Here is a 10,568-nt window from a genome sequence, read left to right on the forward strand (position 1 = left end):
TACATCCTCTTACCCCTCTGAGCATACACTGAAATCCTCTGACTCAATGTGCAGAGGACACCAGAAATCTATTCTGAGGAATTCAAATAGACTTACGTTGAGTGTGCTGGATGGCTGGGTGGGAGGGAAATCTTGAACAAGACCATCCTGTGCTGAACTCAGTTATCACTCATCACACATCTTGATACTCAGTCATTTTCTCCAGGCTAAACTTCTGCACCTCAAATTCTTCCCTTAAGAGCTCAAAACTCAATCTAAGGTAATATGTAGGAAAATGCTTAGAAAACAGTCTGGCCAGGTTGATGTCAAGATGGCCAAATAGGAGACTCTGAACTCACATTCTCCCATGAACACAACCAAGTTACAACTATTCGTGGAACAATTACCCCTGAGTGAGAACTGAAAACTGGATAAAAAGAACCTCTGCAACAAGGGACTGTCCTGACTGAGGTGGAAGAGGCAGAAAGTCCTTTCTGGAGAGAAAAAAGCTACCTTCACAAGCCACAGAGCTGCATGGCCAGCTGGGAGCAACCCTAAGGTACACAGCATTCCTTGAAGGAGTGGGGGACCTGAATCAGGGAGCATTACTGCTATGAACATCCTTTGGACTCAGCACAACTGAGATAAGTCTCATAATATCTGAATTTGCTGGCTATTAACTACAACAGGGAATACCCCCAGAAAAGCTACGGGACATAAGTGGAAAAAAGCTAGCCCCCAAAGGGCCCATACACAAATTCACCCATTTTGGAAAGTAATCTAAAATCAACAGGAATAAAGCTGCACAGTCCTTTTTTGAAGAGAGACTCGCCTGATAGGCTCTGGGCACATCTCAGTGGGAGGTGAGACCTCTCCAGGGACTGAGACATTAGCAAGAGCCATTATTGTGACCTACTTTAGTTGTGCTGACTCATATGCTGGCAGATGCCATTGGTGTTCTTCCTCTGGCATGTTAGCCCAAGGTCTGTCCCACCCACTGGAGTCCCAATTTAATCCAGTTCAGGTAGGACAGGCAGCCCACACTCGAGACTGGCCCCATCCAACAGCAAGCCCTCTGGCAACTTGTTGGCCTACATAGCCTGGGTGCCTGGATCCTCTGCAGGTTGGTGAGTGGGTCTTCCTCTGAAGGGCAAGGTGTGTGTCAAGAGCATGTGGAGTGTCTGGGGGCCTCTGCAGTGGGGAGACTGGGCCTGCTTCAGGGGTTCAGGACGTGAGCACAGCCAGGACTGTGTTGACAATATGTGTGCACCTGTGGGCAGTGGGGCATATCAGTGACAGAAGAACTGTTCTTCTCAAACACTTCCATAGAGGATTGACCCCACCTTCCAAAACGAGAACAAGTTGGGTGCTCCAGTGCCTGGGGCTGGCCCCACTCAGCTGAAATCCTAAGAGAGCTGACAACAGCCTTGCAGGCCAGAGACCTACAGCAACTGTAAGCCCATGAGCCTAGTAACCAGACACACTGGGGGCCTACTCACTTAACAGAAAAACTGCAACAGGGATGTCCTATTAGACCTTGCAGCCACCTGGGCTGGGGCTCCCAGCAAACCTAATAAAGTGACTGAAGGGTCCATAGAAGCTACATCCGGCTGTGCCATGCGAGAGAGCCTAGACTCCCTGGGCACCTGCAGGAAGAGCAACCCTGCCACAACAGAAGAAAATATGTAGCTCACACAGGGGTCACTCCTGGAACATTAGGAACTGGTGACAAGAGGGAAGTACACTGCTAGGCCTCATAAGGCATTTCTTACATAAGGCTACTTCTCCAAAAGCAGGAGATGTAGCTGACTAACCTAATGCATAGATATAAGCACAGAGAAAGAGGCAAAATGAGGAGGCAAAGGAGTACATTCCAAGCAAGGGAACAGGACAAAACACCAGAAAAAGAACTAAACAAAACAGAAATAAACAATCTCCTTGACAAAAAGTTCAAACAAGAAGTCATGAGGGTGCTCACAGATCTTGGGAGAAGAATGGATGAACTCAGTGAGAACATCAACAAAGAACTGGAAAATATAAAAAAGAACCAATCAGAAATGAAGAATACAATACTGAAAATGAAAAATTCACTACAGGGACTCAATAGCAGAGTAGATGATACAGAAGAACATAGCAACGAGCTGGACAAAAGATTAGAGGAAATGTCCCAAGCTGAACAGATAAAAGAAAAAACAATGAAAAAGAACAAAAATAGTCTGAGGGAACTTTGGGAAACATCAAGTGCACTAACATTCGAATTTAGGTGTCCCAGAAGGAGAAGAGAGAGACCACGGGGCAGAGAGTCTGTTTGAGCAAATAATAGCTGAAAACTTTCCTAACCTAAGTAAGGAAACAGACATCCAGGTACAGGAATAAGAGAGAGCACCAAACAAGATAAATCCGAAGAGGCCCACACCAAGGCACACTATAATTAAAATGTCCAAAATTAAAGGTAAAGAGAGAATCCTAAATGTGGCAACAAAAAGGCAACAAGTGACATACAAAGGAAACCCCATAAGTCTATCAGCTGACTTCTCAGCAAAAATATTACAGGCTACAAGGGAGTGGCATGATGTATTTAAAGTGCTGAAAGGAAAAAACCTACAGCCAAGAATACTCCACCTGGCAAGGTTATGAATGGAAGGTTCAGAATGGAAGGAGAGATAAACAGTTTCCCAGAAAAGCAAAAACTAAAGGAGTTTACCACCAGGAAACCAGTTTTACAAGAAATGCTAAAGGGACTTATTTAAGTGGGAAAGAGTAGACCACAAACAGAAATAGTAAAATTACAAAAAAAAAAAAAAAAAGGCAATAAACTCACTGGTAAAGGCAAAAATATAGTAATGGTAGCAGATCGACCACCTATGAAGATAAAATGAAGGTCAAAAGACCAAAGTGCTAATGTTACCTATTTCAATGATAAGATGGTAAAAGGCACACACACAGAAAATAAGAGGTTAGATATGGTATCAAAAACATAAAATGTGAGAAGAGAGAAGTAAGAGAGTAGAGCTTTTAGAAAGAGGTCAAACTAAAGAGACCATCAAGTCAATATAGATTGATATATTCTTAGATTATTATATATGAACCTCATGGTAATCACAAACCAGGAAACTATAATAAATACACAAATAAATAAGAGAAAGGAACCCAAACAGAATTCTAAAGAAAGTTATCAAACCACAAATGAAGAGAGCAAGAGAAGAAGAAAGGAACAGAGAAGAACTACTAAAATACCCAGAAAAAAGTAACAAGTTTGCAATAAGTACATATTTGTCAATAGCTACTTTAAATGTCAATGACTAAATGCTCCAACTAAAAGCAGAAAGCTGGCTGACTGGATAAAAACAAAGCCCATATATATACGCTGCATATGAGACGCATGCTTCACACCAAAAGACACTCACAAACTGAAAGTGAAGGGATAGAGAAAGATACTCCATGCAAATGGCAGTGAAAAGAAAGCTGGGGTAATATGTATATCAGACAAAATAGACTTTAAAACAAAAACAGTAAAAAGAGACAAAGAAGGGCACTACATAATGAGAAAGGGAACAATTCAGCAAGAGGATCTAACACTTGTAAATATCTATGCACCCAACATAGGAGCACCTAAATATATAAAGCAATTATTAACAGACATAAAAGAAGAAATAGACAGTAACACAATAATAGGAGGGGATTTTAACATGCCACTTACACCAGTGGATAGACCATCCAAACAAAGATCCATAAGGAAACATTGACCTTAAATGACACACTAGACCAGATGCTCTTAGTAGAGAGATATATAGAACATTCCATCCAAAACCCACAGAATACACATTCTCTTCAAATACACATGGAACATCTTCCAGGATTGATCACATATTAGGCCACAAAACAAGTCTCAGTAAGTGTAAGAAGATTAAAATAATACTGAGCATCTTTTCTGACAACCAGAGTATGAAAATAGAAATCAACTACAGGAAGAAAATCAGAAAAGCCACCAAAATATGGGAAATAAACAAAATGCTACTGAACATTGATTGAGCCAATGAAGAAATCAAAGGAGAAATCCAAAAATACCTGGGAACAATTGAAAATGAAAATACAACAAGACCAAACCTATGGGATACAGCAAAAGTGGTTCTAAGAGGTAAGTTTATAGCAGTACAGACCCACCTCAACAAACGAGAAAAGTCTCTAACAGTGCACCTAAAGGAACTGGAAAAGAAGATCAACCAAAACCCAAAATCTGGAGAAGGAAGGAAATAATAAAAATCAGAGCAGAAATAAATGATATAGAGACTAAAAAGAATTAGAAAAAAATCAATGAAACCATGAGCTGGTTCTTTGAAAAGATAAACAAAATTGACAAACCTTTAGCTAGACTCAGCAAGAAATATGAAAGAAGGCTCAAATGAATAATATGAGGGGGCTGGCCCCGTGGTTGAGTGATTAAGTTTGTGCACTCTGCTTTGGTGGCCCAGGGTTTCACTGGTTCAGATCCCGGGCATGGACCTAACATTCCTCATCAAGCCATGCTGAAGTGGCATCCCACATAGCAGAACCAGAGGGACCTACAACTAGAATATACAACTATGTACTGGCGGGCTTTGGGGAGAAGAAAAAAAGAAAGAAATTCAGAAATGAAAAAGGAGAAATAACAACAGACATCTCAGAAATACAAAAGATTATAAGAGAATATTATGAAAAGCTATACACTAACAAATTGCATCATCTAGAAGAAATGGATAAATTCTTAGAATCATACAACCTTCCAAAATAGAATCAAGAAGTAATAGAGAATTTGAATAGACCAATAACCAGTAAGGAGACGGAAACAGTAATCAAAACCTCCTCCAAAAATAAAAGTGCAGGACCAGACAGCTTCCCTGGTGAATTCTACCAAATGTTCAAAGAACACTTAATCCCTATCCTTCTCAAACTCTTCCAAAAATTGAAGAGAAGGGAAGCTTCCTGCCCCATTCTATGAAGCCAACATTACCCTGATACCAAAACCAGACAAGAAAATTACAGGCCAATATCACTGATGAACATTGAAGAAAAAATCCTCAACAAAATGCTAGCAAATCAAATACAACAATACGTTAAAGGGATCATACACCATGATCAAGTGGGATTTGTTCCAGGGATGCAAGGGATGGTTCAACATGCACAAATCAATCAACATGATACACCACATTAACAAAATGAAGACTAAAAATCACATGATCATCTCAATACATGCAGAGAAAGCATTTGACAAGATACAGCATCCGTTTAAGATAGAGACTCTGAAGAAAATAGCTATAGAAGGAAAGTACCTCAAAATAATAAAGCCCATATTAGCTGTGACAAACCCACAGCTAATATCATTGTCAGTGGACAAGAACTGAAAGCTATCCCTTTAAGAACAGGAACCAGACAAGGATGCCCACTTTCAACACTCTTATCTAACATAGTATTGGAAGTCTTCTCCAGAGCAATCACGCAAGAAAAAGAAAGAAAAGTGATCCAAATTGGAAACGAAGAAGTGAAACTGTCACTATTTGAAGATGACATGATTTTCTATATAGAAAACCCTAAAGAATCCACTAAAAACTTTTAGAAATAATAAATGGACACAGTAAAGTTGCAGGATACAAAATCAACATACAAAACTCAGTTGTGTTTCTATATACCAACAAGAAAGTAGCAGAAAGAAAAGTTAAGAAAACAAATCCATTTACAATTGCAACAAAAAGAATAAAATACCTAGGAATAAACTAACCGAAGGTGTGAAAGAGCTGTACACTGAAAACGATAAAACATTGTTGAAGGAAATTGAAGAAGACACAAAGAAATGGAAAGATATTCCATGCTCTTGTATTGGAAGAGTAAACATAGTGAAAATGTCCACGCTTCCTAAAGCAATCTACAGATTCAATGCAACACCTATCAAAGTTCCAACAACATTTTTCACAGAAATGGAACAAATAACCCTAAAATTTATATGGGAAAAAAAAGACTTTGAATAGCCAAAGGAATCCTGATAAAAAAGAACAAAGCTGGAGGTATCACACTCTCTGATTTCAAAACAGACTACAAAGCTATAGTAACCAAAATAGCATGGTACTGGCACCAAAAAAGACACAGAGATCAATGGAACAGAACTGAGAGCCAAGATTTAAACTCACACATCTAGGGACAGCTAATTTTCGACAAGGGAGCCAAGAACATACGATGGAGAAAGGAAAATCTCTTCCATAAATGGTGTGGGAAAACTGGACAGCCACAAGCAAAAAAATGAAAGCAGACCATCATCTTACACAATGCACAAAATTAACTCAAAATGGATTAAAGACGAATGTAAGGCCAGAAACCATGAAACTTCTAGAAGAAAACATAGGCAGTACGCTCTTTGATATCAGTCTTGACAGCATATTTTCACATGTCATGTCTGACCAGGCAAGGGAAACAATAGAAAGAATGAACAAATGGGACTACATCAAACTAAAAAGCTTCTGTACAGCAAAGGAAACCATCAACGAAACAAAAATACAACCTCACAATTGGGAGAAGATATTTGCAAACCAAATAACTGATAAGGGATTAATATCCAAAATATACAATACATCATACATCTCAACAGAAAAAACCTCACAACCCAATCAAAAAATGGGCAAAAGATCTGAAAAGACATTTCTCTGAAGAAGATACACAGATGGCCAACAAGTACATGAAAAGGTGTTCAACATCACTACTCAGTAGGGAAATGCAAATCAAAACTACGATGACATATCACCTCACACTCGTCAGAATGGCTATAATTGAAAGACAGGAGACAACAAGTGTTGGAGAGGATGTGGAGAGAAGAGAACTCTCGTACACTGCTGGGGGGAGTGCAAACTGGTGCAGCCACCATGGAAAACAGTATGCAGAGTCCTCAAAAAATTAAGAATAGATCTACCATATGATCCATTCATGTGTCCAAGGATACGTAGGTCATTTCCAGGTCTCGGCTATTGTGAAAAATGCGGCAATGAGCATGGGGTGCAGAAGTCTCTTTGGGATAGTGATTTCCTCATGCGAAGTGAGATGAGTCAGAGAGAGAGAAAAATACTGTGTGATCTCACTATGTGTAGAATCCAAAAAACAAACTCATGACACAGAGATCAGATCTGTAGTTGCCAGAGTTGGAGTAGGGGGTGGGGGAACTAGGTAAAGGAGCTGAAAAGGTACAAACTTATTCGAAAGTTCCTAAGAGAGTAGATCTTAAAAGTTCTTAAAAGTTCAAAGCAAAAAAAAACCTGTAAATATGTGAGGGGATGGATGTTAACTAGACCTATTGTGGTGATCATTTCACAGTACATACAGACACCAAATCAGTAATGTTGTCCACCTCAACCTTATACAATGTTATCTGACAATTGTATCTCAGTAAACCTGGGGAAAGAGCAGGACAGCAGGGGCAGGAAGCCGAGGGGGCGGTGGCAGAGGAGGGTGCCCGAGGCCGAGGCCCGTCTCCAGCACTAACCTGCCGGGTGCTCTGCAGGAGGCTCTGGGCCTCTGGGGCCCCCTGTTCTTCATCGGTAACGTCCCCGCTCCCTCCCAGCACTGCTGTCCCCGAGGGGTGAGGCTGCTCAGGCCAAGGTGATGGAGGGTACGAAGGGTCTGGTCAGACGACCCTGACCCTCTCGGGCCTCATGGTGCACTTCACTGAGCGGTCAGAGGGCTCTGGCAGAAATGGCCTCCTTCCCAAGGGACTGAAGTTGGTTTACTAGATGGGGCCACTTTAACCTCTGACATGGCCGGTTAAACTCTCAGTTCTTTGAGGAAAAGCAAAACTATCGATCCAAGTTTATGACAATGTCAGCGACGGGGTTAATGAATCCTGAACACAGAGTGAATCACCATCGTCTGCCCAGGGTAGAAACTTCAGGATCATTCTAGACCTTTCCCTGCTTCAGTCCCATAATGGTGACTGCAGCTGGCATGTCCTCAGCCTTCCTCGGTCTGGGTTGACCTGACCCAAGTCCTTGAATCCTCCAGCAGCCCACGAGGCAGGATGGCTGTTCCCGCTCTGCAGGCGAGGGAGCTGAACTGAGAGAGGCGCACACTCGGGCGGCTCAGGGGTCCGCAGAGTCCCCTCCACTGGCTCTCAGTTCCCCAGCATCTGGTCAAGTCTGTCCCCTCCCCAGCCCAGCCTGTCTGCCTGTCCCGTTGCTGCTGCTGCCCAGACCCACAGCGTCGCTCACCTGGCCAGCTGCCACCGTCCCACAGGTAGTCCCCACAGGTGCCCCTGGGTACATGCCAGGCTGCGGCCTCACCTTCAGGGCTCCTGGGCCTCTTAACCTCCTGAGCCCTCCCCTCCCCAACTGCCTGTCTGGGTCACTCCCCGCTCTGCCTAGGAAAGCCCTCCTGCCTTCTCTGCCTGGCAAAGTCCCTCATGCCAGACACTCATCCCAGGAGGGTGGGCTCCTGGCTGGGTTTTCCCGACACCCTTTCTGTGTCATTTGGAAACTTCAATATTGTCTCTCAGTGTTGTCAGTGTTGTGGACATGAAGGGCTTGCTTGGCATGTCTGTGCCCCCTGCTCTCAGAGGCACAGAGACCCCGTCACAGTGAGAGGTGGCACATGACAGGTAACTTCAGTGCACTGTAACCAGACCCCTGGAAATCACCCTTACTTGCTGTGTGACCTAGGGTGAATCATTGAACCTCTCTGGGCCTCTGATTCCTCATCTGAATGCTACCCACCCTGCATGGCTGTCACAGGGGTTGAGTGAAGAAGTACAGCACCCCAGCAGCCCCGGGCACCCAGTGCTGTTGGGGGTCCCCTCCCAAGTGTCGGCCTCCTTGCAGGCTCTCACAGAAAGTGTGTGGGCTGAGGGAAGTCCTGGAAGCTGAGTGCTCTGAGTGGACCTCACCTCTCAGGGCCCATCTGTAGAGCCTGCACTGGGACTGTCCCCACGTTGCTGTGAGGGACGAAAGTGGTCCCAACCAGGAGCCCCAGGTCTGCCTGCAGCGCCCCTGCTTTTGGAGGCTGCCATGACTGGGGACGATGGGGACAGAACACAGGCCTCTGAGTCACAGAGAGTGGGGAAGTCACTGTAAATCTGTTTTTCCAAATCACATTATTTTAAATGCTTTGGGTGGATGCCCACGTGAGCAGGGACACTTGGCTGAGCCAGGGGGGCTTTGTCCCTTGAGAGGCCCCATTGTGATGTCGAGCCGGCCCCCAGTGATTCCCAAAACAGCAGGCCCTTGTGTGGGCCCCGCAGGCCTGCTCACTCCGCCCCCGGCTGGCGTGAGAACCCTCTGCTCCTCTGTAAGGTCAGCACAGGAGCCTTAAACCCCCATTCGGGCTGCTGCCGGGTTCTGATCAGAGATGCTTCTTAGAGTTTGGTTCTAGGATGTCGATGAAGCTCAGCTCCTGTAAACTGCGTCCTCCCCAGGAGAAGGGCAGGTCCAGTGGGACCAACTGTGAGCAGAACAGGGGCCAGGGGGCTGGTCCCAGAGGAGGACTGCATTTGGATGAAGCCCCTCCCAGGCCACCCTGCCCTGCCCTGGGAAGGCCACCAGGAGAATGCCCCCAGGAGGTGCCCCAGAGCCCCATGAACAAGGGGGCCCCAGCCACTGCAGTCACAGACGACAGCCTCCAACACGTCCCGGGTGGACGAGACCCACAGCTGCCTCTCGTTGTGGGCCCTCCCCTGACGCACACCCTCAACACATATTTGTAGGGACTGTGGTTTGTTCTGTCCCACAAGCTTTGGCTCCTGGTCACATCGGAGACATCAGCTTCTTCTTGATCCTTTCTCAGACCCATGGAGGCATTCAGCTCTTTGTTCCAGGAGCTTAAAAAACCCCAGTTCCTCACCATCTTTACAAAGCAGCAGCTGGTCTGGGTGGGCCTTTGGCTTTGTGGGGTTGCGAAGTGGAACTTGGCAGCCACCTGATCTGGCGTTTTCGTGGCTTTGCAGCTCAGAGCTGCCAGCCCCTTTCAATAAGGACCTCGACTCGGCCGCGTGGCCTGCTGCTGACCCTGCTAGTGGTCTAGAGCTGTCTGCCACTGAAGGCCCCTGCCCACTGGCATCAGGGCCACTACAAGTTCTCCTGTCACTGTCACTTCCTGGGAGGCTGGAGGACAGACCCATGTGAGGACAGGTCTGGGCTCCCTAGGGCTGTATGTGAGCACAGGGCCCCAGGGACAGAAGGAGCAGGCTAGAAATCCAGCTCTAGTTCTCTTCAGCTGAGTGAGTCTGTTTCCTCACCTGTAAAGGACAGTCATGGCATCCCCTGTGGTCACGGGGAGGATGACAGGAGGCTACAGAGATGTAAGGTGCATGCCCAGTGCCTGGGCCAGGCAAGAGCCCCAAGAACGGGAGGCAACGTGGTTACACAAGTGAGGACATGGGTCCTTGGGGCTGTCGTGTTTGGGTGTTGATGCTACCACACCTTTGGTCCAAGTCTGGGCCACCAAGCAGGCAACATGTACGGAATATCCCACCTGCCCTCGGAGTGGCATCAAGCTCTGCCCCAGAAGTTTCTTCTTACCCAAGCCCCAGAGGCAAAGAGGTGAGGCACGCTGGCCGCAAGAAGCTTTGGGGGCCAGACACCATC

Source organism: Equus caballus, chromosome 15, assembly GCF_041296265.1.
Source record: "Equus caballus isolate H_3958 breed thoroughbred chromosome 15, TB-T2T, whole genome shotgun sequence".
Taxonomy (NCBI): domain Eukaryota; kingdom Metazoa; phylum Chordata; class Mammalia; order Perissodactyla; family Equidae; genus Equus; species Equus caballus.